Below are 16,323 nucleotides of genomic sequence, written 5' to 3'. Positions count from 1 at the left end.
GTGAGGTTATTCTTCTTATTGCTAGAGGCATAAAATTCGCATACACACGCTTATGTGATGAGGTCTTGAATTTTCTTGCCTCTAAACAATCAACTTGAAGAGTTTCGGTTCTCGATGTTCATCTTTTCTTGTTTCTTTGCAAGTTGGGATCTTTCGAGTGCTAAGACACATGAATTGATCTTAAATAGAACCTATGGTTCATATATCATTCGTGGAGTCGTGTTTCCTCGATTTTCTCTTGCTAAATTTTTTCTCTATTTTTACTTCCGCTTGAGTTTTGAGGTGTGTTGGGTGATCCAAATAGGAAAAGGTCATCGATTTCACAAGAAATTTATTGAGGCGCCTATTCACCCGCTCTAGTCGTCAATCTCATTCCTACAATTGGTATGAGAGCAAGGTTTAATCACTTATTAACCTTAACCAGCTTTGTGATCCGTAGGCGACATGGAGAGAAGTGGGAAGATTCTGTTGTTTGATGGCCGTGATTTTTTTACTGGAAGGTGTGCATGGACGCTTATCTCTTAAGCTAAGGAAGTGCAATTTAGGAGGTAGTTGATTCCAACAACGTAATCCCTGCTGCTCACATGACTCAGGTTCAAATTGAACAGTATGAGGTCAACAACAAGACTAGAAATGTTTTGTCCACAAGCCTGAGTCAAAATGAGTTTGACAGGGATCAACACCTCAGTACTGCCCAGGAGATCTATACTACCCTGAGTGTCTTTCATGAAGGCACTAATCAGATTAAGGCCAGACACCAAAGCACATACGACCAAAAATATCAAATGTTGATGCAAGGCCTCGGAGAGTCTATGGATACCATGTTTGCTTGCTTTGATAGAATTGTTAGCAATCTTTGATCAACCGGTATTTTGCCTTATTTTGACCACGAGAGAACGATCAAGCTTCTCTATACTCTAGATCATAGCATATGGGAAGTGAAGATCTTGAGCATTGAAAAATCATCAAGTTATGACACATTAATTTGTGATGAACTATTCAGCAAGCTCAAGTCCACCGAGATAGCCAAGGCGGCTCGGATTGGTCTCGGAAACCCCCTCTCTCAGAACATGATGTTGGTTTTCGGATCTAGCAGTGGTAACCAGTCTAGAGTTAGTGTTTCTTATGCTAATACTTTATCTGATGAATTTTCTTTGTCTTCTTTGGTCTCTATCACAAAGGAGCAGGTGTATGTGCTTGATGATGAGGATCTTACACTGGTCGTGAAGGAATTCACCCGCTTCAACAACAACCGCTGAGACCGAAGGAGGGACAGTTCCCGTGCCTATTTTGAGTGTGGTGACACCCACCCACTTCAAGATAGACTGCCACAAGCTCAAGAAGAAGGAAGACCACGACCACGACCACGACAAGCACAAGAAGAAGAACAAGAAGCCCTTTTTCAAGAAGAACCACGACAATATGACCAAGAAGGTGACCAATGTGGCTTCTAGGGCGTTTGTGGCAGCTCTCAGCGACATCGACACCTCTTGAAGCGAGGAGGAGAGCTCAGAGGAGGATGAACAGCAAGTGAAGAGCAAGAAGAATGCCAAAGACCTCACCGGTCTCTGCTTCATGGTAGACGATAACAATGATAGCGACCCCGAGCACGATCCCTCTGAGGTGGTAGGCGGAGGCCTGAAGAACAAGTGGCTCATTGACTCCGGTTGTTCGCGCCATATGACTGGAGATACATCATGGTTCTCCAGCCTTACTCCGACAAAGCGGCACGAGTACATCACTTTCGGGGATGATCGGAAACGAAGGGTAAAAGCCAAAGGTATGATAAGGGTGAATGAGAGTATTACTCTCAAGGGTGTGGCTTCGGTGGATCATCTGTGATACAATTTGCTTTTTGTATCTCAGTTGTTGGATAAGGACTTAGAAGTGTATTTCAAACGCGATACTTCTCTAGTTTTTATTCTTCAGGCGCTTTGATTTGCCAGATTTCCAGAGTTGAGAGAGTTTTTAGAGCTGATTTTTCTTAGTCCTTTGGTTCTTCTCGTTGTTTGATTGCTCGACCTTCTTCTGAGCTTTGGATGTGGCATAGGAGACTAGGGCGCTGACTTGCTTACTCGTTTGAGTACCCTATGCTTAATCCGAGGATTGCCCAAGCTCAAATTTGAAAAGAACCTTGTTTGTGCTCCTTATCGGCATGGCAAGATGGTTGCCGCCTCTCACCCACCAATCAATCTGGTGATGACTGAACGACTAGGAGAACTTCTCTATATGGACACTGTTGGTCCTCCTCGGGTTCGTTTGGCGAGAGGGAAGTGGTATGTACTTGTCATCGTTGATGATTTCTCTCGCTACTCTTGGGTTTTCTTTCTTGTGAGCAAGGATGAAGTGTTCTCACACTTTCGGAGCTTGGATTTGAGATTGTTCAAAGAACTCCCTGATGCATTGAAAGCTATTCGCAGTAATAATGGCACCGAGTTCAAAAACTATCTCTTTGATACTTTCTATCTTAAGCATGGCATTGAGCATCAATTTTCTGCCCCACATGTTCCTCAATAGAATGACGTGGTTGAGAGGAAGAATCGCACTTCGGTGGAGATGGCTAGGACGATGCTCGATGAGCATAGGACTCCTAAGAAGTTTTAGGCTGAGGCCATTAGCATGGCGTGGTGCATCTCCAATCGAATTTTCTTGCGCTCGATCTTGAATTTGACTTCTTATGAGTTATGTTTTGGGAGGAAGCCTAAGGTTTCGCATTTGAGAGTTTTTGGTTGTCGGTGCTTCATCTTAAAGCGTGTCAATCTTAACAAAATCGAGTCACATTCTTTCAATGGTATTTTCTTGGGTATTCTCTTCATAATTATTCTTACAGGGTCTTTAATCTTGACTCTAATACTATCATGAAGTCCTGTGATGTGACCTTTGATGAATCAACCCCTTGTGCTAGCCCTGTCTTTGAGTGTGCAGGTGATCAGGAGATGAGCGAAAGTATTTTTGTAGACAACGACTTTCCAGCTTTCAGGGATGACGAGGATGATCCACTACTTACTACTACTACACTCGCTCCTGAGCTAGTTCTTGCCTCCTCGACATCGGCAGAGGGTCCTGCAGCCTCTACTTCCACTTTAGCTGCTTTTGAACTTGCACCAGCAGTGTTTGAGGGGGATGTCATCTCGCATCGCGAAGCCCCTCAACACATTCAGCGGTGACATCCCCCACAGCTGATGATCGATGACCTTGGTGAGAGGGTAACGAGGTCCAAATCTGTTTTTCATGGTTATTTCACTGATTCTGCATTTGTTGCTTTTTTTTGTGCCTCATGATGTTGGACATGCTTTATCTAATTCAAGTTTGGTCAATGCCATGCATTAAGAGCTTGAAAACTTTGAGATAAACTAAGTTTGGATCCTAATAGAGCCACCCTAAAATGTTCACATCATAGGCACCAAATGGGTTTTCAAAAATAAACAGGGGGGATGGATCTGTAGTAAAAAATATGGCTAGATTAGTAGCTCAGGGTTTCACTCAGGTAGAGGAGATAGACTTTAGAGAGACATTTGCACTAGTAGCTAGGCTAGAAGTTATTAGGATCCTCTTTGCATTTGTGGGATTCCGAGGTTTCAAGTTGTATGAAATGGATGTCAAGAGTGTTTTTCTAAATGGTTTCATAGAGGAAGAGGTCTATGTCAAGCAACCTCTAGGCTTTGAGCATCCCAAATACCCTCATAGAGTATACAAGATTTAGAAAGTTTTGTATGGGCTTAAGCAGGGATCTAGGGCTTGGTATGATAGACTTATATCTTTCTTTCTAGGGCATGTGTATGTGATGGGGTCAGTTGATAAAACTTTGTTCACTCTTAAGCATGACAATGATTTCTTACTTGTTCAGATTTACATAGATGATTCGTCCCGTCCGTAGCGCTTCGGAAGTCACTCTGGCATGGCGCTGCTGGATACTTCTGATCAATAGGAATATGAGGAAAAAAAAAGCTTATGATGAGCATCTATTGGAGTCGATCATTTCCAAGATCTAATTCTAGTTTCTTAGTTTTCTGGACAGCAAATGGAAGAAATGGAGATGTGCCATTATCCAGCCTATCTTGATGAACCAGAAGTGAGAAGGGCCGGGCACATATCATTTTTTGTGACTCTTCTCATGCACTTGTGGCTAAGTTTGCAGAAACTATGAGCAGAGAATTCGAGATGCCGATGATGGGTGAGCTCAACTTCTTCCTTGGGCTGCAAATAAAGCAATGCAAGTAAGGTACACTCGTCCACCAAACAAAGTACACCAAGGATTTGCTGAAAAAGTTAACATGAGCGATGTAAAGCCATTGGCGACACCGATGGATACCTCGATCGTGCTCGATCCAGATGAAGAAGACGAGAAGGTGGACCAGCTGGAGTACAAGAGCATGATCGACTCCCTTCTATACCTGAGGTGATAAGACCCGACATCCACTTTGATGTCTGCTTGTGTGCTCGCTTCCAGGCTTCACCGAGGAAGTCTCACCGTCAAGCGGTGAAACGCATTCTGAGGTATCTCAAGCACATTCTAGAGTATGGCTTTTGGTTTTCTACATCCTCTTCGCTTTCTCTTCGTGGATTTTCGAATACGGATTTTGCTAGGTGTAGAATTGACAGGAAAAGTACCTCTGTTACTTGTTATTTCTCGGGTACTTCTCTTGTGTGTTGGTTTTCTCGCAAGCAATCTAGCGTTGCGCAGTCTATTGCTAAAGCTAAATATGTAGTTGTTGCTAGCTGTTGCTCACAGATTTTTTGCATGGTTGCTACATTGAGGGATTTTGGATTAGATTTTAGGAGTGTGCCACTTCTGTGTGACAATACAAGTGTCAAAAGCTTAACTAATAACCCGGTTCAACACTCTAGAACCAAACACATAGATGTGAGATTCCACTCCTAAGAGACCACAACGAGAATGTAAGACATTGAGTTGAACTACATAGATATCCAACACCAGCTAGTCAACATCTTTACCAAGCCTCTAGATATAACAAGGTTTGCCTTTCTGAGATAAGAGCTTGCTGTGTGTCATCCCTATGGTATTGTGTGAGGATGAGTTGTCTTTGTACATATTTTATCTTACTTTTGTTGTATTTGCATTGCATAGCATTTTTGTAAGATAATCATGTTAGCAAGCTTCACTTATATGTTCTTTGCACTTTCTTGTACTAGTTGTGAATTTATGCTAAGTATAATGGATGTATAACAATTTGTGCAAACTTAGGCTCTTATTGAAATATGACAAAATCTATTGAGCAAGCTTGTATTTACTAAGAATGAACTTAAAATATGAACATAATCTCTTGTACTCGTGAGTATTTGCTTTAGCTTGATCAGTGCTTAAATTATGGTTAGTTTTGTGAAAAGCTTGTGCTAGACCACTTTGTTCAGTTCAATGGATTGGAGGTCTTTGACCTTTGTCTATATAAATATTTAGCCCATGATTAACCCTTGAGAGAGCATATGCTCTTTTGTGTCGCCAAGGAAAAACTTGTTTTGGCTTTGTGAAAAATTACATATCTTGAATCCTATGTTGAGTTAATAAAATGAATAATCAAGTTTTGAGCTAAAATTGAATCCAATACGATAACTTAAGGCTTCATGTGGTTTGCCAAAGAAGTGAACCTGTGGTAGCTTAAAACTCACTTGAGGATAGTTAAATGATCAAATGAAAAAGTTAACTTGTGCTTTTTAATGTGTTAAGAATATTATTTTTTATGTTGTCAAACTAAGGCTTGGATTGATATGTGGGTGTTTGTATAGCCCGTCAGGTTGAACATGGTTGCCTAGTTTGAACTTGACATAGCACTAGTTTCTCTAATCTTTACACTGATCATGAAATTGTGGGTGCTTTTATAGTGACATCTTTTAGATAATTGAACAATATAATCAAAACTTACTTCACTCCCGGTGCTTGTGACATGAACTCACTTCGAGACTTTGTGTATCTTTGAGTTATATTGTTTACTTCTCGTAGTACTTTGACATCTTTAGTCCTTGTAAGTACTTTATGATCTATATGTGAAGTTTTATAGGCTTGTATTTTATTTGCATATATTTTGCATAGTCTTGTATCATTAATGTTTACATTGCCAAAGAAGGAGAAAATATGCCCAAAGATATTATGCACAAATATTCAACAAGAGGGAGAAAATTGCATTTAACTAGAAATGAAAAGAAAAAAATGAAGTATGTGCAATCATCAAGGAGGAGCATGTGTTCTTGGATTTCTGAGTTTTTTTTTTTTTTTGCTCTTTTGAGGTTTTTGGCTCATCTTTACCTCTCTTAGGACTTTTGAATCCTTTTTTATGTCAAGTGACATATTTTGCTCTTTCTCGAGTTTTTGGTCACTTGGATGAGCTTATCTTGTTTTAATTTCTTCAAACCAAAATCTTTGTACTTTGAGGGTTGTCAATGCACTCATCAAGGGTGAGATTGAGAAAATAAGTTGAAATGTGCATTATTTTACTTGTGATGAATGATTGACATTAGTATTTATTTGGCTTGATCATCTTCGATTTTGCATGAGCTTTAATGTGATTTTAATTGATTTATGATTTCATTGGAGCATATTGATTATGGACTAACTTCAACTGGAGTTAGAGTTGTCTCATTATGTGCAGGTGATGGATACATCTTGGCGGTCGATGGTATGATGATCTGGGCCAAGCAGAGTGCTTGGTGTCGAACGATCAAGGAGGCCAGACAGAGTCAAGGGTGATTCTAGCTGAACACGTGGAGGTCAATCCAAGTATGAAAGGCGGATGGAGACAACGTGTTGATAAAGTCAAGCGAAGGGGATGAGGGTGCATGTGACAAGGCGGCCCGAGGGATCAAGTGTAAGAGAGACTCACCGGTGGTCAGGATCGCATGACGGAGTACACACGTCGATATCGAAGCGCTTGCTTAAGATGTAAGTAAGGCGGCGAGTCACGCTTTGAGAAGCATACAGGTGGTTTCGTAGTTTAGCCTCAAAACCGTGGGAGGATTGGAGGAGTACGTGGCACCATCGCAAAGCTTGCATCTAGATGAAACTAAGTCGTGAAGGCGCTACGACCCTCCGATGAATGGAGAAGAAAATGAACTAAAATACCTCCGGTGGTAGTTAGGAGTATACTACAAGAGATGGGTATTTTGGGAAAAAAAACCTAGAAAACTTAGTTGTTAAGTTCTTTAGACCTATAAATAGAGGGGTATGGCTATGAGAGAGTTGAAATCAGCCACTTGAGCCCTTTGTACCACCCATTTGAGAGCTTAGAGCTAGGATTTTAAAGAAGAGAAGGATAAGTGCTTAGCCTATATAATAGGTGAGAGTTTTGAGAGATAAATCTTTGTAATCTATTTAAAATAGGGCTGACCTCTTTAAGTAATGAAGTTTATGTTTTTACATATGCTTGAATTCTCCTTCTTTTAGTTTCCTCTATTGTTTCCTTTGCAAGTTTGCAAGTTTTTCGGTTTTTAGTTTTTATTTTTATTTTGGTTTTTTGGCTGAAATGTCAGCACCTTGTGAGGTCATTCTTCTTGTTGTCAGAGGCATAAAATTCGCATACACACGCTTATGTGATGAGATCTTGAATTCTCTTGCCTCTAGACAATCAATTTGGAGAGTTTCGTTGCTTCGTGTTTATTTTTTCTTGTTTTCTTTGTAAGTTGTGATCTTTCGAGTGCTAAGACATATTGATTGATCTTAAATAGAACATATGTTTTATATACTATCCGTGGAGCCGTGTTGCCTCAATTTTCTCTTATTAAAACTTCTCTCTATTTTTGCTTCCACCTGAGTTTTGAGATACGTTAGGTGATCTAAATAGGATAAGGCTATCAATTTTGTGAAAAATTATTAAGATACATATTCCCTCCTCTCTAATCGCTAATATAGTTTATACACTTTCTATGTTGGGATATCATATCACAATTGATAGGTAGCACTTATGGTCAACTAGAAAGCAGCAGTACAGCAGAAACACGCTGCTCAGGTTTTGACGTTCAGATGCAATGAACATATGCATAAATCTTGCAAAAAAGAAAAAGGACATATGTGTCACGGAGTTAAAAATAACAGCAATGCAATGAACTTATTTTTGAATTGGATAAGGAAAAAAAAACATACAATTCCGTTGTTTGGTTGAACGGTCCACGTTTAGAGCCACGACACAGTCATTTCAGAGATTTGATCCCTCATTGTTTCGTTTTCATTGTGTGCATGTTTTCTTCGTCCCTGTAGAGCTTTTCTTGGTTGGGAACTCTCCACAGGTCTACACGTCCTTCAGATTTGTCAGCATCAGTATTTATCTTTGATCCATGAGAGCGTTTCATTCGCTCGTCCAACTTGATGAGATGAAAAATCAGGATGGTGCTTCGTTGTACTAACAGCAGGGGCAAGTGAAGTTACCGAGGACTCTGTTTTCTGAAGTTGGTACTGCTGCTTGTCAGATTAGTGGTCGATCAATTGCAGTTAAGTCACATGATCACTTTCATGCCTATATGTGTAGTCATCATTACCTAGTTCTGAAATGTTCGTTAGTCGTATTTTCAGAAGAAAAAAACTGTTCATTTTATACTTCATACTGCATTGCTCTTTTTTTAATCTGTTTTGTCTTTTTTCTGTGGCAAAAAGAGTATCATTAGCCTGTTTGTTTACTTCATCAATAGATCCTAACTAAACTAAGCAAAAGCCGAAGTTTTGTTTTTTCGAACATAGATTTGGTTTGGAAATGAATTAATTCTCGTGGGGAAGAAAGGAGGAAAACCGTATAGTGCAAACTCGTATGGCAATAGATTTAGCTAGACATGCAACATGTTTTTGGAAATGTGTCTCAATATTCACGTTGTACCTAATTGTTGGGATACGAAAGCGCCTCGTACGAAGTGCGACAGAGCCCCATTTATTAGAGGGGGTTCAATTTTGATCATGGTTTGTAGTCTAGAGGAGAAGAGAAAGCGAGAGAGTGTATCAGAGGGGATAAATTTTTTTAGTCCCTTTCTTCTGATCCTTGGGGGTTTATTTTATAAAAAGAGAGAATAGAGAAAATTATCATCCTACTCCTAAGATATTAAGATACAATTATGTACATAGTAGGATATTTAGTGCTTTTCACTCCTTACATGTGACGTGGAAGCTAGGATACTAGATCGCTACAGTGATACCACATGATATCGTCTAAATATCTCGGACTAGGGTGTTTTCCCCAACAGTACCCCCTCATCTGCCAGTTCCGAGCAGATGCACAAAAACTAGCACCGGTATTTTGAAGTCAGGCTATCCTGGATTGTTCCCCGTCGTTGCGGCATGGATGTCTTGGGCAAGGAGTGAATGCTGCAAAGCTCACCGGAGTCACATGCCGTGGGTCCTGATGGCGGGGCTCGAAGCTAGTGACGGAGGTGACGATGACACGGTCCTAACCCCCTCAGCGGGTGCCACGTCGATACTTGACGGAGGTAGGGCTGCCTGGAGTTTCGCGGAGGTGACCGGAGTTGATATCGATGGTGAGGTTGAGGAAGATAGTCCGCGACCGTCTTAGCGGTAGACGCGGCGAGGCTCAACGAAGACGGGGCCATCCGGAGTGCCGTAGCGAGGGCCAGAGGTGAAATCGACAACAAGGCTAAGGAGGGCAGTATGTGACCCGTCACCATCTAGTAGCAGTGAGGCTCGACAGAGGTAGGGCTATTCAGAGCCCCACGGTGGTAGCTGGAAGAGAAGTCGACGGCGAGGCAGAGGAGGGAAGTCCGTGACCCCCTCAGCGGTAGACGTGGAGAGGCTTGACGGAGAAGAGGCCATCTGGAGTACCGCAGCGAGGACCAGAGGTGAAGTCAACGACGAGGCTGAGGAGGGCAGTCCGTGACCCTCTCAGCATGTAGTCATGGCGAGGCTCGATGGAGGAGGGACGTCCGGAGCCCTGTGGCGATAGCCGGAGGTGAAGTATGTGTTGTTATACATTGTGAACCTTCATAAGGCAATGACGTGCTCGCAGAAGATGACATCGTGTTCGCGCACTCGCAGCATCAGGTCATGGCCTCCTCTTGGCGCGCCCTAAAAGGACTTTGGAGCCGCGCCTGAGCCTCGTTCGAAAGGGGGGTTTCGTGATGTGTAGCGGTGGCCATCTAGCTGGAGACTGTTGGATGTGATGGAGCGGAGCAACGTAGTAAGCACGCACGCTGATTGTTCTGGTGCAGACCTTCGATGCAAGGGTGGATCATGGCGAGGCCTCCAGTGCTGGGTGGCCCAAAGGCAGAGGTGTACCGAAGGGGATCTCTACCGTGGGTGGCCTGAGCATGCAGTGAACCGGATGATGCGCGATATGAAGCCAGAGGGGGCCTCCGGCGTGGGGGCCGAGCATTACTAAGCGTGTACTTCGGAGAGGGTGGGTCCGAGCGCTTGCGAGTTCATCATGTGCTCTTGAGTTTTTTGAAAGTTCGTGCAACCCGCCGGATCATCTGGCGTCGATGCCTTGCAGCTCGACGGATTGTCCAGTGGTGATAGCAGGGGGCCTGGCGTGGAGGTGAGCCGCATAGCGGCCCGAGGTGCTGCAAGCTGGGGTCCCGCACGGTCGCTGTCGGAGGATTAACTCCTGTCGCAGGGATCCCGAGAGACCCCTTTTTAGAGATTTGGCCGGGGGGATGATCCTGAATAAGTTCGTCGGAGAAATGAATGGAAGTGGATGTAAATGCAACGGCCGGTGGATGTGGGATGATGATGGCCTAGTGCAACAAAGAAGTAAATGCACCGGAATTTAGACAGGTTCGAGCCGCACGGGGGCGTAATACCCTACTCCTGTATGGATGTAATAACTGTCCTTAAGGAAGTCCCTCAAGGATGTTGCTGGTTACAAGAATATTTGTCTAACTAAGAGCTTGAGGCTCCTTGTTCTTGGGCAGGGACTGTGTCTTGGGTTCTGTTCTTGGTGCTTCTATGTTCGATGCTTGCGGTCTCTTGCTCTATTCTTTGATTGCTTGTTGATGCCTCTTTCGGTCCTACTCGTCGATTGGGCTTTTGTTCGACCTTTCTTTCTCTTCTGTGTTGCCGGCTCTTTTATGCACTCGCCGGCTGTGACATGCCCCAAACGGGAAGGAGGGGGGCACAAGTTCCAAGACGCCACGACTGGGAAAGGCGTCATCATTTCTTCTGGGTGAAGTGACCGGAGGGTGGAAAATGCGTCGCACGCCCGGTCACCTATCACCATAAACGCCCTGGCAACGGGCGCCGTGGAGAGGGCCCACCGGGCAACCGCGGAGCAACCTGGTGTGCCCGCCCTGTCTTGTTCCTCTGCCACAGCAGGGCGGCAGACGGAACGCCTTGATCCTGGCGATGTTATCCCGAGATATGCCGGATGATACGGGACGGGATCCGTGCAATTAATAGCCCCACGCCTCTCTGCCAAAACATGGCAGGAACTGACACTGCGGCGGAAGCAGTTGGGGATGTCAGGCCACGCACGCTCATTAAATGCGGCCTCGGACCTCTGACTGATTGACACCTCATCGGCGGGCCCCTCGGGGGCCTTTCTGGGTCGTCGGGGCGCCGAGTGCTTGGGGTTACTGTTCACGTCCCCGAGCACTCTCTGCCAAGAATGCCTATCCTTGTCCTCGGGGTACCGGGTGCTCGGGGGTACTGTTCACCTCCCCAAGCACTCTCTTCCGAGTACTCTTATACGAACCTTCGGGGAACCGAGTGCTCGGGGGCTGCCACGTGCAGCCCCGAGCACTCTCTCCCGAGCACTCTTTGTGTGGAACTTTGGGGAACCGAGTGCTCGGGGGTTACTACTCGCAACCCCGAGCACTCTCTCCCGGAACTTTAGCTCTTCTGATTATCGAGGGACTAGAGTGCTCGGGGGTGACCAGGCACCGGCCCGAGCACTTTCTTCCCGGTACTTAGACTCCGCGGGTCATCGGGGAACTGGGGTGCCCGGGGACTAGCGACTGTGGCCCCGAGCACCTTCTCCCGGGACTTGAACTTTCCTCACCCCACAGGAGGGACCTCACGGGATGGCGCCATGTGGCGGATGGCTGGCCTAGCCTCGGGACTCAGGGACCCCCGATTCCTGATACACCGACAGTCGCCCTCTATTGTGGTGTGGAGCGGTCCAATGCAAAGCCTCTCCGTGGAGCTGGACGAAGCCAGAGCTGGGGCTTTGTACTCCTCCACGACACATAGCAGAGCCTACCAGAAGTTGGAGCAGAGCTCCATAGTCTGTAGCGGAGGCTACCCAAGACTCCAGATGGCTCCAACAAGCGAGCGAACAGCTCCAACGAGGCAAGCGAGCGAACAGAGGATCCGACCAAGTGAAGGGGGCTCCGCAAGCAAGCAGACGGCTCCGGTGTGGCTCCGGCCAAGCACGCAGAGGCTTCGGCCGAGCGAAGGAAGGCTCCGAAAAGCCGGTGGACAGCCCGATGAGGCTCCGGCCGAGCAAAGGCGGGCTCCAGTAAGTGGGCGGATAGCTTCGACGAGGATTCGGGCGAGTGCACAGAGGCTCCGACCGAGTGCTGAAGGCTCCGTGAGTGGTGTCCACATCGGACGTGAGAGGCTCCCTGGCTTTTTATGGGCTTTCATGCATGGTGAAACGCTAGAGGCAAACATGCGCACGATGCACTCGACCCAATAACTATTCATGTTTGTAAGTCGGTTGACCACATGGTTTAAACCGTGCACCGATGCACGTAGGGTGTAAAATACGAAAGCAAAAGACTACACACAAGTTACAAGCACAAAAGAGCACGGCATGTCGTGGTGCACGTAGTTCTAGATGGAAGGATAATATTTAGAGGCACATGCTGTACTGACAAAGGCTTTATCTTTTCTTATCTATTGGTCAGCGTGTACATACCCGCACGACGCATTTTGACTTGTGCGTTGCCTACCCTCTGTGCTATCCACTCCTTTTGTTGTGGGGTAATCTAACTTTTTACTGGCTACATGCTCTCTCTCTCTCTCTCTCTCTCTCTCTCTCTCTCTCTGCCGCTATCTGTGCGACGGAGCAACTATAGTCTTGTCTCGTAGTATTTAAATGGGTATGCTCTATTTTTCATTATTATTATTATTTTCTAGCTTAGGAGTAGCCCTTTGGTGCTAATAATAAACAAAGGGTCCCATTGTCCAAGGTTGATGGTGACCCATCACCCAGTAGGATGCAACTATTGGGGCTCCGGATTTTCCAAGCGCACCACCACCATGTAGCACGGTGCGCGCAAGCCTACGACGACAAGCGGGGGTGGCCTAGCCTACAGATAGGGACGCGACCCTACGCGATCATGTGTGGTGGATAAACGAAAGGACTACTCAAGTTTCCAACCCAACAAACCCGGATGTGTACCTGGTGCTGAGCCGGAGGGGCCTGAGAGGTCTTTGCAGTTCCTTCAGGAGGGTGTGCGGGGGTGTGCTCTGTTTCGCGCTTGCAGGTGTGGCCAGGTACGAGTTGGCGTGTGCATACACATGTAGTTTGGGCCACAGCTCGCTCGCAAGGCTAGTGATGTGCCGCCGTGTGGTGTTCGTGGCCGTCATGCGTGCTTCGAACCATGCCTACTCACGTGGCGACGACACGCCGGGGCTGGAGATGGCTTGCACGACGGCATCTTGCTCGTGCTACTCAATGCTCGGTGCCGTTTCTCTTGCTTTCTCCTTCCAACAAGCCTCTGTGTTTGGATCCCCACTGACGACGCACTGTTAGGGCACGAAAAAATGCCTCGGACAAAGTGCGGCGAGAACCCCGCTCATCAGAGGGGCTCAAGCTTGGAGATGGCCCGTAGCCTTGAGGAGAGAAAGAGAGGGAGAGAGTGTATTAGAGGCGATAAGTTTTTTTGAGTCCTTATCTCCTGGCTCTTGGTGGCTTATTTTATAGAAAGAGATGACATAGAAAATTACTACCTTGCCTCTAAGATATTATGCTATAATCATGTACATATGATATGATAATTAAGATACTATAAATCGCTACCGTGACATTATACAACATCGTCTAAATATCTCACACCGAAACATTTCCCCAACACCAACCTTGCATACACACGAGCTTCCTGGAAAATCAGTTGCAATTGCAAAAGTGTGTGTGGCAAATGGTGGAGTGGTGGTCCAGGCTGTCGTAGCACGTAGTACTGGTAGTGTGCAAGGCCGGCCCTGGGGGAGGTCGAGCGGGGCGGCCGTCCCGGGCCCCCAAAACCTAGAGTCCCCATATGTATATGTATACTGTGTATATTAGACTAAAAAACTGAAAAAATTAGATCTGTACGATTTATATTTAATAATAGGGTTCTATTTTTAATCTCGCTTTGAGTCACCGAAATGTCAGAATCAGGTCTGGTAGCGTGGAAGACAGTTCAGTACGTGTAGTGCGTGTGTTCTGCTGGCGCTGTCGAGCTAGCCATGAAGTCATATGCTTATACGAATATACTTTTTTTGAGATGATCATACGAATATATACACGGTGCCATGCATGCAAAGGGTCGTGCGCAGCCGTGCAGGCGCGTTTTCTGACAGAATTTTTCTCCTTGCATCGAGCGCCGTAGCTGCTTGAATTGGTACTAGTTCGTACAATGGTTGCAAATGGAATGCCATGCATGTGTGCAATACTCGGCCAAACGAATTGTACAGCAAGACCTTGTTTGTGGTGCTCATCAGTTCAGTCTCGCTATATGGTCATGTTCTGCAGGAGTCCAGCTGAGATGTGTTATCAAAATTTTCTACGGAAGATGGTTACATGGAAAGCAGTGACTGTGGGAGCTGGCCGACTGAGGTTGTCAGCTGTCACTGACAGATGCAACTGCAGTGCTCGATTGTCCATGCCATATTGGCTCGACACCTCATCCAATGGAGGTCGGAAGTTTATTTGGAACCTGCAGACTGGCAGTTCCCTATCTGATTATGTCTGCCTGTGTAATCCATCTAGTCCCCGTCGCGCATGTCTCAGTCGAATTTCATCTGTAATCAATTTGTTTTTACCAAGACTAAAGCTGGAAAAGCTAGACCTGATCGGCAATGAAACGCTAGCGACCTGCAGCGATTTGGCGCTGGCAAAAGCTCGAGTGAACACGATCGAGATGCAACGACTGCGACATGCAACGAAAAATAAGAAGCGGGTAACGAGAGATCCCGTTTCTTCAGGACGACTGTCCACAAAATCACAGTTTGGTGAGTGGAATTCGCAGGTTCTCTGTCCGTTGTTACAGGAAGCTACAGCTAGCATATATCTTTCCAATTCCAGCATCCATATGCATGCATGCATGTTATTCCATCGGTTCGTACAGACGGACGGCTACGCCTCTGGTATCCGAGCGCGCAAGATATCTGCGTGATTGGCTAAGCGCCGTGCAGGGAAAATTAAAATTTCCGTGCGAGATGCGCCATCTCATCGTTGGTGTGAGCGAGATTTCCTTGAGATTTCCAAGCCGGTCTCTTTCGCCCCCCAGGCCCATGCCCCGTACGTGCACGCATCGGCACGCGTTCCGCGGTGCCGCGTGCCGATCCCGGTCGAGAAAAAAGTTTTCCGATCGAGCGGAAGAGGAGACCGGAACCCAAGTCGCCGTCGAAAGCTGTGGCGCGCGGGGCAAGTTTCCCCAGGCGCGGTGCTCGACTTCGACCTGACCAAAAATGCGTGGGATCACGAGCGGATCAGCGTGAAACCATGCGCAACCCAATGCAAACTTCGGTTCTCGCCTCGTGGTGGAGTCCGGAAATCTCGCTCGCCAACGTATCTAGAAGCTAGCCTTTCACGGTCATACTCGTAACCGTGGCCATATAGGTATATAGCACGAGTGCATTCAACTTGCTGAAATATAATATTATGTACAGCGGGTGCATGCAAATTCTTGTTAGTAAAATTGAAACGACCGATCTTTCTGACCCTACCTGAAAAACAGGCAAAAAATATATATATAAAATAAATGATAAGTTATAATATAACTTATTACTGATAATAAAAATAACAGATTATGGTCATTGTTATGATCCGAGTTATCCTAGATTAGTCATAGATCATTCTAGCCAGTCATTGATGATAGGTTACAATTTGACTATTTAATAATGACTAACTTATTAATGACGCATCATTCTAACTAGTCATTAGTTACGGATCAAATTGTGACGTATCACTAATAACTTATCAATACATAGAGCTATATTATATATATATATATATATATATATATATATTGTGTATATACCCTTAGGTATTTATACATATACTTAGATTTATACATATACATATACACAATATATATACACAATATTTTTCTCTATGCAAAAGTGCAGGTACATATACTCATATATATGTATAGTAGGCCAATTTCTTTATTTTTCTCTTATTTTTTCTCACCTCGGCAGCACTAGAATATGAATTATTGTACAATTTTGCT

The sequence above is a fragment of the Phragmites australis genome, chromosome 3, assembly GCF_958298935.1.
Source record: "Phragmites australis chromosome 3, lpPhrAust1.1, whole genome shotgun sequence".
NCBI classification, from domain to species: domain Eukaryota; kingdom Viridiplantae; phylum Streptophyta; class Magnoliopsida; order Poales; family Poaceae; genus Phragmites; species Phragmites australis.
This window is presented reverse-complemented; position numbering follows the sequence as displayed.